This window comes from Schistosoma mansoni (genome assembly GCF_000237925.1).
Source record: "Schistosoma mansoni, WGS project CABG00000000 data, chromosome 1 unplaced supercontig 0094, strain Puerto Rico, whole genome shotgun sequence".
Lineage (NCBI taxonomy): Eukaryota > Metazoa > Platyhelminthes > Trematoda > Strigeidida > Schistosomatidae > Schistosoma > Schistosoma mansoni.
Window position 1 is genome coordinate 637,743 of NW_017385991.1, and position 16,362 is coordinate 654,104.

The 16,362-nt window shown below is 33.7% G+C and overlaps 1 non-coding gene across 1 annotated transcript; it reads left to right on the forward strand.

Moving 5' to 3' along the window:
- The first annotated feature begins 2,215 nt into the window (after nt 1–2,215).
- Nucleotides 2,216–2,282, forward strand: Smp_tRNA_00698_Gln_TTG.1.1. Its single transcript has one exon. It is a non-coding gene (tRNA).
- Nucleotides 2,283–16,362: the final 14,080 nt, after the last annotated feature.

Consider the following 16,362-nt stretch of genomic DNA (forward strand, 5'->3'; position numbering starts at 1 on the left):
TGGAACTCATCACTATACGTCAACTATATTGACTACTGATTGGAGTTTGACTGCGTGGACAAAGTATCATTATGGCAATCTCTCCGACATTAGTGAGTTCGTCAGATGATAGTCATCATTCTCTACAACTCATACGTCGGAGTCCAGTGCAAAGTAGTGCATGGAGGTCAGCGGACTTGTGCTGTTACAGTAAGGACCGGAGTCTGACAAGGTGGTTTACTCTCAGCATTCTTATTCATTATAGTGATAGACTGGATTATGAAGAATTCTCCATCTGATGGGAAATACGTAATACAATGGTCCTCTCAGAATCAATTAGATGATATGGACTTCGCTGGACGAAACGTTGGAGTTATTTGAATTTAATCGCTGAGATCATTTCAAATATAGGTTTCACATATAATGACTTCTCTATATTCGGCGCCCAATTTTTGTCAAGTTATACGTTCTAATCTTGACGAATATTCGTATATACAGTTTTTATTTATTTTTTAGTAATGTAGACTAATGTGTTGATTATTCGATACTTATAAGTGAATTACAACTTCGCTAATATATATGCCTTTTGTACTACACTGGTCATAACTCGGATTCAGATAGTTTTTAGATGAATTTTATAATCACATGAGGTTTTGTGGAGATTTCAGTATTTTTGATTGTTGAAATCATGAGTCAATTGAAGCTAGACCATCATGGAAAACCTGGATGCGTACTGCTGAGGAGTCCCATAATAGGACGAAACGGCCGTCCAGTGCTTATGTATTATTTGTAAATGTATCATACACATACAAATAAATGCATGTAGTTTATGAATGAACAGTCTTTCAATAAGTTTCACTTATTTTCATTATGATTGTTAGTAACATCTATGGTGGGATGGATGAGTCAGTCAGTCAGCTACAACGTAGGACCAGGCGCATGTATGCATCGGTCCAAGTCGCCATACCTCGTTAGCACAGCAAGATGAACACCGGATTCGTAGAAATAGTTAATTTAGTGGTGGTAGTATATAAAAGATAGGTTGTATATAAGGATATAGTATAGGAAGGAAGACAAATATGAAGTAATTTTAATCGTTTAATCGATTCTGTCGATCATCAAGTCTATACTTAATTTATTTGGCTAAGGATATTTGAATTGTGATTCATAGAATTTCCAGTGTTGAAAGTAATCAAACAGCGAACCAGTTGTAATCTATGATGACAAAGTTATGTTGACCAAACTTTCATGAAAACGTACGTTTTTATGATGGAGTTTTGTTCTCTGAGCTGGATAGTTTGGTTGTGAAGCTTTCATCGTCCTTCTGAAAGACATCATCAGCACAAACTTCGGGTACAATATCTAGATATCTTAAAAAAAACGGGTAAATAATCTAACAACATTATAACAACTGTCAAAAATGTATACATTATATTATATTCTTATTGAATGTAATTAATTGTGTGCATCCATTTAGTTATTGATTATTGGATATCAATTGTTATCTAGTTTATTATATTCGAATAAAACCATCCACTAAATATGGTAAGCAAAAATGGATATTGGCTAGCAGTGGAATCCAGATGTAGGTACATCCAGCTGACGAGTCCATCTTTGCTTACCATGCTCATGAGGCAATACGCACAGTATGCACATATGCTAATTAGAGAATGACCAGTTGCAGTCCTAAAAACATCAATGGGAAGATCCAAACAAGTAATACTAAGTGAATGTAGGATACTAAGTAAATTATCCACTGAATAAGTCAATCATATATCATTGGATGTACTGTAACAGTTTTTGAATTAGTAATCAATCAATTGGTGCATAAATAAGTATTCATCTACATTGTTGCCTTTTTCTGTACATCGAGCAATATCCGTTTTGACCCATTGTAACAAACAGGAGCTGTTCCGCCTTCAAACCAGTAGCTAAACTAGTATCTTCGTAAATTACGACTAGGTTTGCTCTTTAATTCGCCATTTTTTTGGTTAGGACAAGTAGATATAATTAGTAATCCTTACATAGAAACGTGTACCTCAAAACAAGGTATACAAGGACGTAATTATTGAGTTAGTGAAACTAAAAATTGGATGCAGGTCAATTAAATCTAAGTTCGGAAGAAATGTTACCCAGTTATTTGTATACTGTAGATTAAACTCTTATATACTAAACAAATGTTAAAAAGTAAGCAAAGATGGATAGTGGCTAGCAGTTGAATCCATCCTGCAGGACTCAGTAGCCGAGTGGATAACGCGATGGCGTTTGAAGCGAAAGTTACTGGGTTCGAGTCCCAGAATGAACATCAACTCTGAGATGCAGGTACATTCATCTGACGAGTCCCAAATAGGACGAAACGAGCGTCCTGGATTCCACTACTAGTCACTATCCATCTTTGCTTACCATGCTTGTGAATTTAGACTATATCGAGGCAATACGCACAGTATACACACATGCCAATAAGAGACTGACCAGTTGCAGTCCTAAAAACATCAATGGGAAGATCCAAACAAACAATCCTAAGTAAATGTTAAAAAAGGTACTTTTGAAAATTCTCTTTCCCATCAGTTTTATAATCATAAATATAAATATGTGTACAAATGTATTCCAATTAGAATTGATCAAGGATATTTGATTATCAGAACAGAAAGTTTCAATAATATCCATCTTATATATTTAAGGAAATCTTTTGGGATTGCTTGATCAATTATTTGGCAACGTGTGAAGAAACGTCTTTTTCGTTATACATTAAAATGTTAACTGTTAATATTTCCAAAGTATTCTTTGAAAAAGTCAATAGATACTCAGAAAATGCTAAGAAGCGCTATCCAATCAACGTTGAATAAGAGTGTCGCAGAAACAATTAGAAAGTGATAAGTCACGTTTGACTTCTCTGATTGGATATTTGCCCATCCCAATACTTTATTTAGTGTAGTCCCAGAAACTTACGAAAGCTCAAGGTCATGTTAAACTCCATAAATGTCCTCGTTTTTTTTGTACATAAACTAACCTTGGAGTAAAACATTATTTCCACACTGAGCATCTTTCTCTTGTGTTCCAGTTTCCGCATAGATTTATTCTGGGATTATCAAAAGCGGCTAGGATATCGGATCGAGCGTTCATTTAGCAGACTTATCATTAAGATTAGAACGTTGAGATGTGATGGAAGAACACAATAATTCATTATAAATGTATTCCGATATCTATGAAGTACTAGTGGGCTATAGGTTAAACAAATTAACTTTTTCATATTTTTAGAGGATAGATTTGAATAGTTTCGAAATGGCTTCCTTCATAAAATAACGTTTGCTAAAAACTACTGAAGACTTGATATTAGTGGATAATTATATTGTACTGGTTTTTTTCTTCTGGGTATCGTCCACCTACTAACTTCATACAGTAGTCAATAAGTGATATAGCTATATCGTCAAACTATATCATCGGTGAGAGCGTTGCTATTTTAATTTCGACATGACTGGCTCCATCAGTCAGCTTCTTATTAGAACTTCTGGAAATCGATATCAAAGCATATCCTTGAAGAGAGTGTACGAGAATATTAGATTACTAAGGAGTGTTTTCTCAATTAGTTCATATATTTTTGCCATAAACTGAAGTCAGCAGGAAAACCAGCAAAATCGATGGAACACTGGACATCATTTTTACTGTAGTTTTAAGCTACAGAGTAACGTGACACATATGCTATATTAAATTGACAACGAAATACTTCCTGTTGGTATTCTAAAATGCAACATTTTGATGGTTTCCAGTTAACAATTTAAGAGGTTTTATAGATTCTTGTTCAATTATTTGAATGTATCGTATTCACCACCAAGCATAACTATCCCAGACTCAGTTATTAAGTCGACTCATGAGTTCATATTGTTGTGGCGTCACAAACTAGGGTGAAACAACTATCTAATTCCTCCTAGTTACCAACTTTCATTATCCTTCGGCTAAAAAAATTTCACTTTATTCAATAATTATATTCCCTTAAGAGATTTAGTCTAAATAAAGTACTTACAAAGCTTATGTTGGAATTATACAATCTCAAATGATTTGCATTTATAACGTGAAAACTATTTTACAATTCTCTAGTTTAAACTATGGTTACAAATTTTTCAATTTGCTAAGATAAATAAAATGAATTCACATAATTTCATTCTACTAGTGAGCTATGAATCAGTTTATTCGTTCTTCTATTAATTAGACTGAATAACACGGCAATCATTATGAGTCCAAACACTGCAACTTCTACTCATGAGGGTACGTTTCCTGTTGCTGGTATTCAAGGCTGAATTTCTATCGATCTCTGTTTAAAAATGGTCTGATAGTTACGTCTTTTGGATTGTGGCCAACAATGAAACTCAGGACGTCTAATTCATACTTTCTCAAATTGCCTACCTAAATGTATCTATATTTTGTTGTTAATTTTCTCACTGAGACATCTCCTAAAAAAGATCATATACCAATAAAAACTGATAAAAATTTTCTCCTGACTATCATCAACGAGAAAACATAAAACATCAACCAGAAAAATTAACATCCTATCCTTTAGACAAATAAGCTGTTATTGTGTCTCTATAGCTTAAGGTATTACACATTTGGTATTAAAGCATTGAGTGTTATGTTAATGTTATAATGAGTTGAAAAATGTATCTACCCTACTGGTTTCAAATAAGATGAAACGTACATACATAGGTTATACCTATTGAATAAATAACATGTACTTTTAGCATCTCTTGTGATAACTGATAATCTAGATTTAAGAGGAGTGAACAGGTTCTTATACTGGTTATCAAATCATAAGGGCCTTATGCTAATAATTTACATCATAGATATATAGATGTAGGTAGATGAATAAATGCCCCTAAATGCCCTGGTATGGCCGAGAGTGGGGAGAGTCCTTTCTCCCTCTCGAAATGCTCTCACATGGCCATGCGTAATATAGCCTCTGTCAGGGAAGTCCTACTCACTGCCTTCTCGTGGCGGGGGTTTTGTTCACGAAAGTTAGAGTACGAAAAGCGAATGTCCGGTGCTTTAACCAGGTTGGTGGATATGGATGATCCATCTGATTCCAAACCAATGGTGCACATGGACTCCAGTATCCTGAAGGAACAAATGGCGTATGAATCAATTGTCGGTCACCGGCTATCATGGGAATGCATCTCCTCACGATGCTCCACTGTCTTGTGGATCCGATCTTTAGGTCAAAGGCTCTGGGTGTGGCCCCCTAAGAAAACCACCTGCTTCAGTTTGGGCACCTGAGCAGTATCACAGCCCTCACACAAATCTCAATTGATTTGTGGGGCGCATATGTATGTGGTACCCCTTTGTACCAATATTTATGTGTATAAATAAAATAAAATAAAAAAAGATAAATAGAACTGAGCAATATATAAGTCCATATGATACATATTGTCACATCACACGGTAGAATACGGAAATAACAAAGTAACAACATAAAAAAATGCTTGAAGTGAAATGATAACATCAATAAGTAATGCAGAAGCAAAGGTGAAAATTTAGCTGACAAAAAGATTGATGAAACTGAATCAATGTGAAATGTGAAATATTGATAAAACTAGTAATTCAACGGTAGACTCAAGAATAAATTGATCTTCTGTCATATCCCGACTACATCCGTTGATGAATGTTTGGAATTGACGTATTATCCCTATGTCGTACAGTAATCATTTGTAAAAATATAACAGATCATTTTGTCATATTTCACACCATATATATAACTGGAAGATAGTAAATAAATAACATGAAACAAGCTAATACATGGCGAAACAAAAATGAATGAAGTAATCTTTAGAAAATGAGGTTGTCAGTTGTTTATACAATTTTCGGTTATACCAGTCATTGGCACAAGTCGAACTTGATAATGAAGGTCTAAGCAACATACCGTATATTTCAGCTGTACTTGTCTCGTGACTTCTTCCGTTTATCACACCCCTTTCAGATCCCATCACAGTCCTTTAGAAAAAACAGTTCATATTGTTGACTACCAACTTTAAGACTTTAGAAGTAACCATTTAATGGAACAAGATACAGTATCTACATTATTTACTAAGGATACAGATTAAACAACATAAAGATAACTTGAATGCAGGAGCAAACTGAATTAAATTGTCAACATATTTATACGTACAAGTATAGAAATTGATGTGGTATTCTAAAACAAATATCAGTCATTCAGTGCACATGTGTGCAGCGGTTCAAATTGTCGTACCCCATTACTACAGCTAGATAAAACTGTCATGGGAAATCCCAGAGTAGTGCAGGTAGTAACAGTATTAATTGTAATAGAAAGAATTACGCCTGAAAGCTACTATTCAATAAGAAACTTGGGGTTGGGTAACAAGAAGCCATTTATTATGTAGTCTAGAAACATAGGATCTAATCGAAGACAAAGAGTGAATGGACCCAAGTCATTGCGAACGATTTTGAACCATGTTACTCAAGGTCTCTAACCATTGGGTATGATAATCATTCAGACTCCAACCAGGTAATCTTCACCTATCTACTTGGCTCAGTTTAATAGCCTGTCTCTTTATGGACAGATGCCTTTACCTTACTTTCAACCTATCTCTACACCAGCCGTCAACGCGCGTTGAGATAGTCGGTTGGTGGCCATACTCAATGCATGTCCTAACCAAATATACAATTCTTTGGAAGATAGAAATTCATAAAAGAAGAGTAAGAAAACAAAATTGCTCACGTTATATGATGTCATGGAAATAACTCATTCATAATCTAAGTGTGATTTTCACTCTAACACATAGACGCACTATACACAGTTAAAGTATTCCAGATATTATCAGAAGGGGTTTTGTGGATATTATAGTAATTTTAATAGTTGAAATCATGAATCAATTGAAGCTAGACCACCTTGAAAAACCTGGCTCAGTAACCTAGTTGGTTAAGCGCGAGACTGATAGGTCCTGGGTTTGAATCTCGTGAGGCGGGGTTGTGGATGCGCACTACTGAGGAGTCCCACAATAGGACGAAACGGCCGTTCAGTGCTTCCAGGTTTTCCATGGTGGTCTAGCTTCAATTGATTCATGATCTCATCTATTAACATTCCAGATATAATAATAACCTTAAACGTGACCGTTGATATATGTTGACTTGGTTTCCTAACATTTTGTGATCAAATATGATCATTCTATTATTCATATTTGTGTTAGCATATGACATGTTTATTTTCTGAAAAAAGGAAGATTCATGGGACTTTGATCATGATAGAACTTCATGTGCTTCTGTTCATATTTTGAATAAATGCAATCTAATTTTTTCAAATAATAGTCCAATGATCATATTTACTATAAACTGAATCTAACAACTGAAATAATATTGTAAACGCATTTCAAAATAATCGTATACATCATAGTGACAAGCTAATGCTCTGTGAAACCAACCGACTAGAAAGTGTAAGAGTCACCAGTGACATTTTTTTGAGAGTAACACTGTACTGTATTGATTGTTTATTAAAAATGCTTTCGTAGGATTAATCTATCTACTGCATAGACAAGTCATTTCAATCTTATAGGACATTGTGTACATATCTCTTGGTTAATTGTTCACCTTCATCTGCACATAATTTTATATACTTTGTTTGTATTATAAGCAAAGATGAATAGTGGCTAGCAGTGGAATCCAGTTTGACACGCGTTTCGTTCTATTTGGGACTCGTCAGCTATATGTTTTTCTACCTACTTGTACGCCAGTATGATAATAATCATTTTACATTACTGTTGAATATCAAGTATTTCGGAGCATTTTCCCATTTATTCGATAGATGAGTGCCACGTATAAGACAATAGTTTTCATTAGAGATTTCATTTCAATAAAAGGGTGCAATATGTGTATAGGTTTTCTATCGAAACAACACTGTTGCACGTCCAGAGTCGTCAGATTAAAATGTAAATAAAATGTAAGCTCAGTAAAAATTATCCTGTTACATGAAGCATTCACTCACTAAATGTAAGAAAAAATGCCCGAAAATGTATGGTACTGTGCACATATTGAAAATTTAAAAAAATATATGTGGTACAAATTTATGAACGCAGTTCTTTTCGCTGTATTTCGTACGCTGCCCGTAAAAATTTATTTTGTACTTGAGTAATGACTTCCTCCTCACAGGATCTATTATTATCTGTCTACTACTCATCTGCATTCGCCTTTCCCGTTATTCACTAACGCAATAATTTCAATGAGTAGGAACGAAGTTCATGAAGCGAAGTATATTTTATTCATTAGTCACTGGAGTCAATAAACGGCTATAATATCACAAATTGTCTAGAAGTTAATAAATTGGATTGTCAAATATAGAAGTGAACTTCACTGAAAAGTCTCACAACTATGCTGAAATGACTCTTTAGTGCTCTTTGACCATTTATAGTTAGCGAGGTAATCTCAGTTTATGATAATCATATTTGTAAACATCCGTAATTCCTCAAAATGTTTTCTCAGAAGCTAGAAAATATTCAAAAGTGAAGAATATTTGAGCGAACAATTGTTTTCAATAACTTCATCATCAGGCCATCCAGTGCTTCCAGGTTCTCAATGGTGATCTAACATCAATCGATTGATGATGTCAATCAAAAGATTGATATTTTCCACAACCCCGTACCGATCTACAATTATAAATCCATATTCATTGTGATATTTTACAAAGGCCAAAATAAGGCATGTATTAATGAGTTTTAATGAATGTTATATGAACGTTTGCATCTGTTACGACATATATACTTCATAATTGTGTTATTTGTAAAGAAGAAAGGTCATTTAATAAAGGTCAAAATGAATATGGAGTAAAGTGTCAAGTCACAATCAGTATAATAGTAGTATAACAAAAATGGAAATGAAAATAAGTCGTGTTGATAAATTGCTTAGTAGGAGAATTTCATCATAGTAACTGAGGTAATAATAATAATATTGTTGTGTGAATATAATCTATAATAGGAAGGGTTTTATCAAGGTAATTACGACAAAGAGTTCATGTGAATTTGGAGAGATGGATGTGAAGATTAAGATAGATATAATCACAAAATAATGGGAAGGGGGTAAGATGTTTATAATATTCAAATTAGGTATCTGGTGATCTATTCGTAGGCCAAGATAAACGTAGAAGCTGGATATACCTTTTAAGGATACATAATTTCGGTTTTCTGGAATTGATCCAGATGGCTTCGGCTATGTAGAGTAGCCTCAATCTAGCTACTTGAGGTAGATTTTTTGGAACTTCGAGGATTATCACGGTCTATAAAAGCTTTCGATAAAACCCAACCAACTCAAGAAAACTATATCTCCAGAACAATATTTTGAATATTCGAATAAAATCACACTGGAATCACCATAATTTAGAATCTGTAATTACCAAAACAAAGTTATATGAATACTTCTAATGGTTCGAAGTCACATATTTTCTTGAACGTTAAACCTGTAATTCATTTCAGTTATAACGTTAATTCAGATGAAAAGAAACGAAACGTGTTATATCCCTATGAGAATAATGAATGGTGACTGTTGGAATTTAGTTCTGGATTAGTACTATACATATTTTTTGTTGTATAATTGTTACGTAACTAAACTATTCGTATTCATGTTCCTCTTATCATAAGCTTTATTTTGACTTATGAACTATTATTATACGATTTACCATTCTTGAGTTATGTCCAGTCTATCAATTAATATTCCCCCTATTCACAACCACATTTGACTAAAGCTTGTACAAATGTTATTTTCTATTTTATGGTGTGATGTGGTCTGTTTAGTTTGTATATAAATCCGGTATCTCTGAAATTCATATCATACAATTCATATCACAGAGGCTGCTATTGGTGTTCTGGACTTAACAAACAGGGTTAGGCGGGAAGCAAGGACCGATAAGGACTCTAGACTGCTTGTCCGGATTTTGTGGGTCAATGGTCCGATCGATAATTCACTGTACTCTAATTGGCGGCATCATCACGTCATATATTGATAGGGACACAAACCCACAAGATATAAGAAAACGAATTTTTGTATAATAATACTGTTTAATTTCAAGAATATTTTGATAATAAATTTATGCCAACTGGGTGGAGGCTAAAATCCACAATGTACTAGATAGTTGTTCCGTTAATATTTTGATACGCCATAGTAGTACACACTTGAGACGCTAAACTCATGGCTAAAGACACGGAACATTTGGATTTTTCCATTGACACAATAGTTTCATCATCAATAAAGCAGTGACCAGTGGAGTTCAACCACGTCCGTTGTGAGATAACAACTCACTGAAGACAATTGGTGAATGGTCGCTCATAATTCGTGGATCGGTTGAAGTTAGACACTAACACCATTGGATGCCGACTCAGTGGTCTACTGGTTAAGGGCTCCGGCTTGAGGCTTGCAGGTCCTTGGTTCGAATCTCGCGAGTGCGGGATCGTGGATGCGCACTGTTGAGTAATCCCATAATAGGACGAAACGGCCGTCCAGTGCTTCCAGGTTTTCCATGGTGGTCTAGCTTCAATTGGCTCACGACTTCAACTTTGAAAATTAAGAATATATAAAAGACGATACTCGCTTAGTACTTTAACAGAAACAACAGCAATTTACCACAATATTTAAAGTACTCATATTGAACCTGATGTTAGTCAGGGACTAAAACTAACTAGAAAAGAAAGACTACTGAAAAACTTAACATATAACTGCATAACTATGTAGAACCACAGCTGTTTACACATCATAACTGGACATAAGGAAATAAACAATGAACATTTACATACAGTTTACATATACGTCTAGAAGCAGATCAGATGAAGAAATGGATAGGGACAAATCTATCATTCACATAAATATGGTAAACAACCTAATCAATAAAATATACTGATTTTGTTATACAGATTTTCTTCATATCGATATTGACTATGTTCATCATCTCATTGATTGGTCGATTAATTTATCCTGTTCAACGAAATAACAAATAAACTCAAGGTGATATGTATAGGAAAATATAACCTTGAATGAATATTAACATGACTAATTCTTAAATTCACTTAGTATTGTTTGTTTGAATCTTCCCATCGATGTTTAGGACTGCAACTGGACAGTCTCTAATTGGCATATGTGCATACTGTGCGTATTGCCTTGATATAGCCTAAATTCACAAGTATGGTAAGCAAAGATGGATAGTGGCTAGCAGTGGAATCCAGTTTGACGCACGTTCCACCCGTTCTCTAAAGTTGATTATGATATTTTTGCTAGTAAACTAATGGTCTGGAATCTATAGCGACGGGGGAAGATTTCTTTTTTCTGTCCTAAAATCTTCAATTTTAAAATTGTCTTATACATTTTATTGGAAAAAATCATCATTTCTTCTCAAATTATGTTGCCTATGCTCAGCGTTTCCTACTACAATTTGTACTTTTAAGACTTCGACTATAATGACATATGTCTTCATAATCTCATCTCACTATTCTGATTTGGTATGACAACCTAAACCAAAACATATATCTTCCGGGTTCTATATGATTTATAATTGATTGATAAGTTTGACACTGTCCAAATATTAAACTTTCCAATCGATACTTGTATTTAAGGCAATAATAGTATTCTCGTAAATAGCTAGTTTCGAAGTCTTCTAGCTTTCCTATGTTACTAGCTAATGTTACTAATGTTTGACTAAGAGTATTTAAGTAATAAACTATCAAAAGAATTCAATTAAGAATATTAATTCCATTGTATATCATTTTAATCTACACAAAAATAATCTTTTTTCTATGATAAATTATACACAAGTTCAAGTAAGTTCAAATTTTAAGAAAAAAAATCAATAAATATATATATAGAACATTTCACAGTATGCTATAATCTTATTGGTAGTTATTTTAGGTCACTTCAAGGTCATAACCTTTAAAATAAATAAATGCATATAAAGCTTATTTTTAGTGTACTGGAACATATAATGTTATTTCTCTTTCTAATATATAGATTTTGTAAACTTTACTGAATAACCTAAAAGATGGGGTGACCATAGCTTGTCTACATCTTAGTTGTGTTCGAATTTCATTGATCGATCTGAAGTTTGTTGCTAGTTCAGCTGGCAACATAAGTCATTGGAATTTATTTAGCGTTAAGTAATTGGTGACGATCTGTGAGAAATGTTAAATGTATTTGAGCTTACTGACAATGTCTGTAGCCATAACAATGAGGGATTACGGGTGAAAGCACACCTGGGACCATCGTCCCCTTTCCTTGTTGACTAGAAGCAACTAAGATTATATCTATGTTCATAGCTTTTCCCCAAATATCTCCATTTATCTAACAGGTAGTTAAACAGAAAATTTTAGGAATTAGAAAGTGCATAGATCCAATTGTCTTTGAATGAATAGAATCCTGTTCATATTTATGAGTTTCTTTATTCGAATATTAAAGCAGAATATTGAAGATTCTGAATATCCGAACACTGAGTATAGAAATGAAATGCAATAATCTTTAACGAAATATATGATACCATAAACATAGACTAATAAAAGGGTGATTAACTTTTCGACAAAACAATTGACAATGATGCAAAATCTGTCGTACCAACGGATGGTTTTGGAAAAAGGGACGTCTAATAACTTATTATTGTGTGGAAAATTTGCAGAATTTATAATTTACTAATGCATGGCGAGAAAAGACCTGAAGATATGAAAACTTTCCCGCTGTCAATATTCATGGGAGCATTCGATCAGTTCATGTGGGCATATAAGCTCCTCAAGAGAACACATGGATCTTCTGTCAGAATTTATAAGTTGGTTATATTTTGAATGCTAACTAGTAATGGGTTATAGATTTTCATTTCATGATCTGATTTGATTTCGTGATCTGAAAGCCTTGTACTAACAATAAATCAATAATTACAGTCCTAAATGTCAATATGAAATAATATAAACCATTTCAACTAATAATCATCATTTTATTTATTGTTAAGATCATTATCTGAACTCATGACGTTCAAGGATTTAACCGTAACTGTTCTTATACTTTATAATTGATTCGCTAAAATAAAATAGTGATTGAATTATTTATTGATTTTTGATAACCTATATATTAATTCATTTGTGAATGAATTAATATATATTTTTCCTGGAAGCTATGCATCTTCAGCGATATACTTTTTACTGACCGATATAAGTTCCAGAAAACCTCATTTTTTTAAAGAACCTAAACTGTGTGTATCTTCATGAAAAAAAGGAAGACCAATCAAAATAATGTTGAGTCTGACGATGTGCCTCAAGAAGAAATGAATTATTTAGGAGATATAAAGTGATGATTACTTTTAAGTACCTCAGATCACTTAAAATCGGGGAAAAAGAGGTGAAATTGTATCTCGCAAGGTGGAATCATGGATGCAGACTTCTGAGGAGTCCCACAATAGGACAAAAGGACCGTCCAAAGCTTTCAGGTTTTCCATGGTGGTCTAGCTTCAATTGACTCATGATTTCAACTATATAAATTTACTAAAATCTTCACAAAACCCCCTTCTGATAATGATCATATGCTCGCTAGAGACTGGCTCCATAAGGTATTTCCTGGAGTTCTACTGAGAAACAGTGACCAGTGGAGTTCAACCACGTCTGTTGTGAGATATCAACTCACTGAAGATATTGGTGAATGGTTGCTCAATTTTAGTGGATCGATTGATGTTAGACATTAACATCGTTGAATGCCGGTTCAGTGATCTAGTGGTTAAGCGCTCGCGCGCGAGAATGATAGATCCTGGGTTCGAATCTCGTTAGGTGGGATCGTGGATGTGCACTGCTGAGTAGTCCCACAAGAGAACGAAACGGTCATCCAGTGCCTCCAGGTTTTCCATGGTGATCTAGCTTCAATTGACTCATGATTTCAATTATGAAAAAATATGTTTTAGTTTCAACTGACTTCGTCCAGAATGAAGTCTCAAACAAATGATTTTATTAACTATGCACTAAGTAATACTCGAATTGGTAAAGTTATTATTGTTATAATATACTCTTATTTCCATACATGACTACTTTATACTGACTTGGAGGTGACGATAATTGTCTGATAATTTCATCTCGAATTCTCCAGCTAATATAATGATGAAATATGTTGTATAGGATGATAAATTTTCTGTCAAAGTATTTACAGTCATAAAAGAATTCAGAAAAGATCCTTTAGTATGAATATAATCAAACTCAAATAACTGGTTTTACATAGAGATATTTACACAATATTGTCATAGTAAAACTGATCATTAAACGTCTTAAAAGCAATAAAATTTAATCAGTTTGATTATTTCTTATAGGAAATACATTTGACTTTTATGGATAGTGCTCATTGTTTGAAAGGAGACTTCAAAATCATAAGGTGTGTAGCTTTTGGTTCATCTTTATATCATGGTTATACCGAAAACACATCAACCTATTCTGGGACAATGTAATTTGAGAGTGGGATTCATTCAATATATTAACGTTAAACACCTTTTAATTAAATAATGGGTAGAAAATTACATTCTTGATGTTTCGCGACTTGGTGCAAGACACCTCTTCAGAAAAAACAAAACGTTTTTGTATTTAATCTAGTTTTACCATAACCCTTGAATGTCACATTTTTATGAAAAACACCGAAACACAAGCATTGTGTAACATTCTGAAATGTCAGCTAGTCATTGAATAAACTACACGACACACCAAGAAGATTATAGTGGATACAGTTAAGAATAACAAGTCTTCGAATAGACCCTCTAAAGAACACTTACACCTAAGTATTCAACTGAAAAAGAGGAGTTGATACGACGGGATGAAAAGACAAAATTACACTTTTAAATTATAGTGACTCATGTTCAACATTACTTCTGTTTGTTTAATTCAATATGGTGATTATTCAGTATGATATTTTCTTTATTTTCAGTATGGTATTTCATTCAGTTTAACATTGTTTTTCTTTAGTGTATGGTATTCTTTGTATTAAATGAACATGAATTATGTTCAGCCCAACATTTAGCATGTAATTTATCATCAGGGGTTTTGTGGAGATTTTAATAATTTTATAGTCGAATTCATAAGTCAATTGAAGATAGACCACCATGAAAAACCTGGAAGCACTGGACAGCCATTTCGTTCTATTGTGGGACTTCCAGTGATTCCAGGTTTTCCATGGTGGTCTAGCTTCAGCCGACTCATGAATTCAACTATAAAAAAGCATGTGATTTGTTATAACTGTGGTCATTTTTCAAATATGTGATCTTATTCTAATTTATATTCAAAATAGATGTACAGCCAATATCCAATGAGTTCGCTATCCACTAGGATCATCGTGTTTTGAAGTGAATAAATCTTTATTTGTACATATCTTGGTGTTCTCCTACTTCCCGTTGTGGGAATTGCAGTGGTTCCTGATATTTATTAGTATAAGTAATGAGCAAAGCGTACAAACACACAATAATCACCTGTTCATCGTGGCTTTACAATGAATTTCTATTCTCTTTCACCAAATGAACCTTATTTCTATTATTTAAACAGATTTTACTATCATCCTGTTAATATAACAAACAGAAATTTTATGAATTCTGCTATATGAAGGAGACGGAAACGAACTCCATTGCGAAATAATGGAGGTATACGATAGATCACTCGAAATGATTTCGATTTATCTACATTATGACCACTATCAATTAGATGTACCAAGATAGAACTGCGTATTGTTTTTATCTGGCCCTTCCCAAACCATGCTGGTAGATGTTCACTCATTCGTTGGTTAAGTTGCCTAGTAGTATACCCGATATAGCTATCTCCACAGGAGCAGCTGAACTTATAAATGCAAATAGAGGAGGCCTACTCAGGTAACTTATCCTTCGTTTGAGTAAACATCACTGGTCGACTCGAGAAAGTCAATGCAGGATAGGATGCGCAGAATGTCCTATTAATTACTTTCTTTAATCTATCTTTCAAAGTATCACTAGTTACATCCCCGTTGAATTATAATTTCATGTATAAAGGTTTCTTTCGAACAGTTGAAATCTCTGACTTCTTCCTTGTTCATCGTGACTTTACAATGAATTTCTATTCTCTTTCACCAAACGAATCTTATTTCTATTATTTAAACAGATTTTACTATCATTCTGTTAAGATAATAAAATAGACATTTTATGAATTCTCACTGTTGAAATCTCTGACTTCTTCCTTGTTCATCGTGACTTTACAATGAATTTCTATTCTCTTTCACCAAACGAATCTTATTTCTATTATTTAAACAGATTTTACTATCATTCTGTTAAGATAATAAAATAGACATTTTATGAATTCTCACTGTTGAAATCATGGAGTCAATTGAAGCTAGACCACCATGGAAAACCTGGAAACACTGGACGGTCATTTCGTCCTA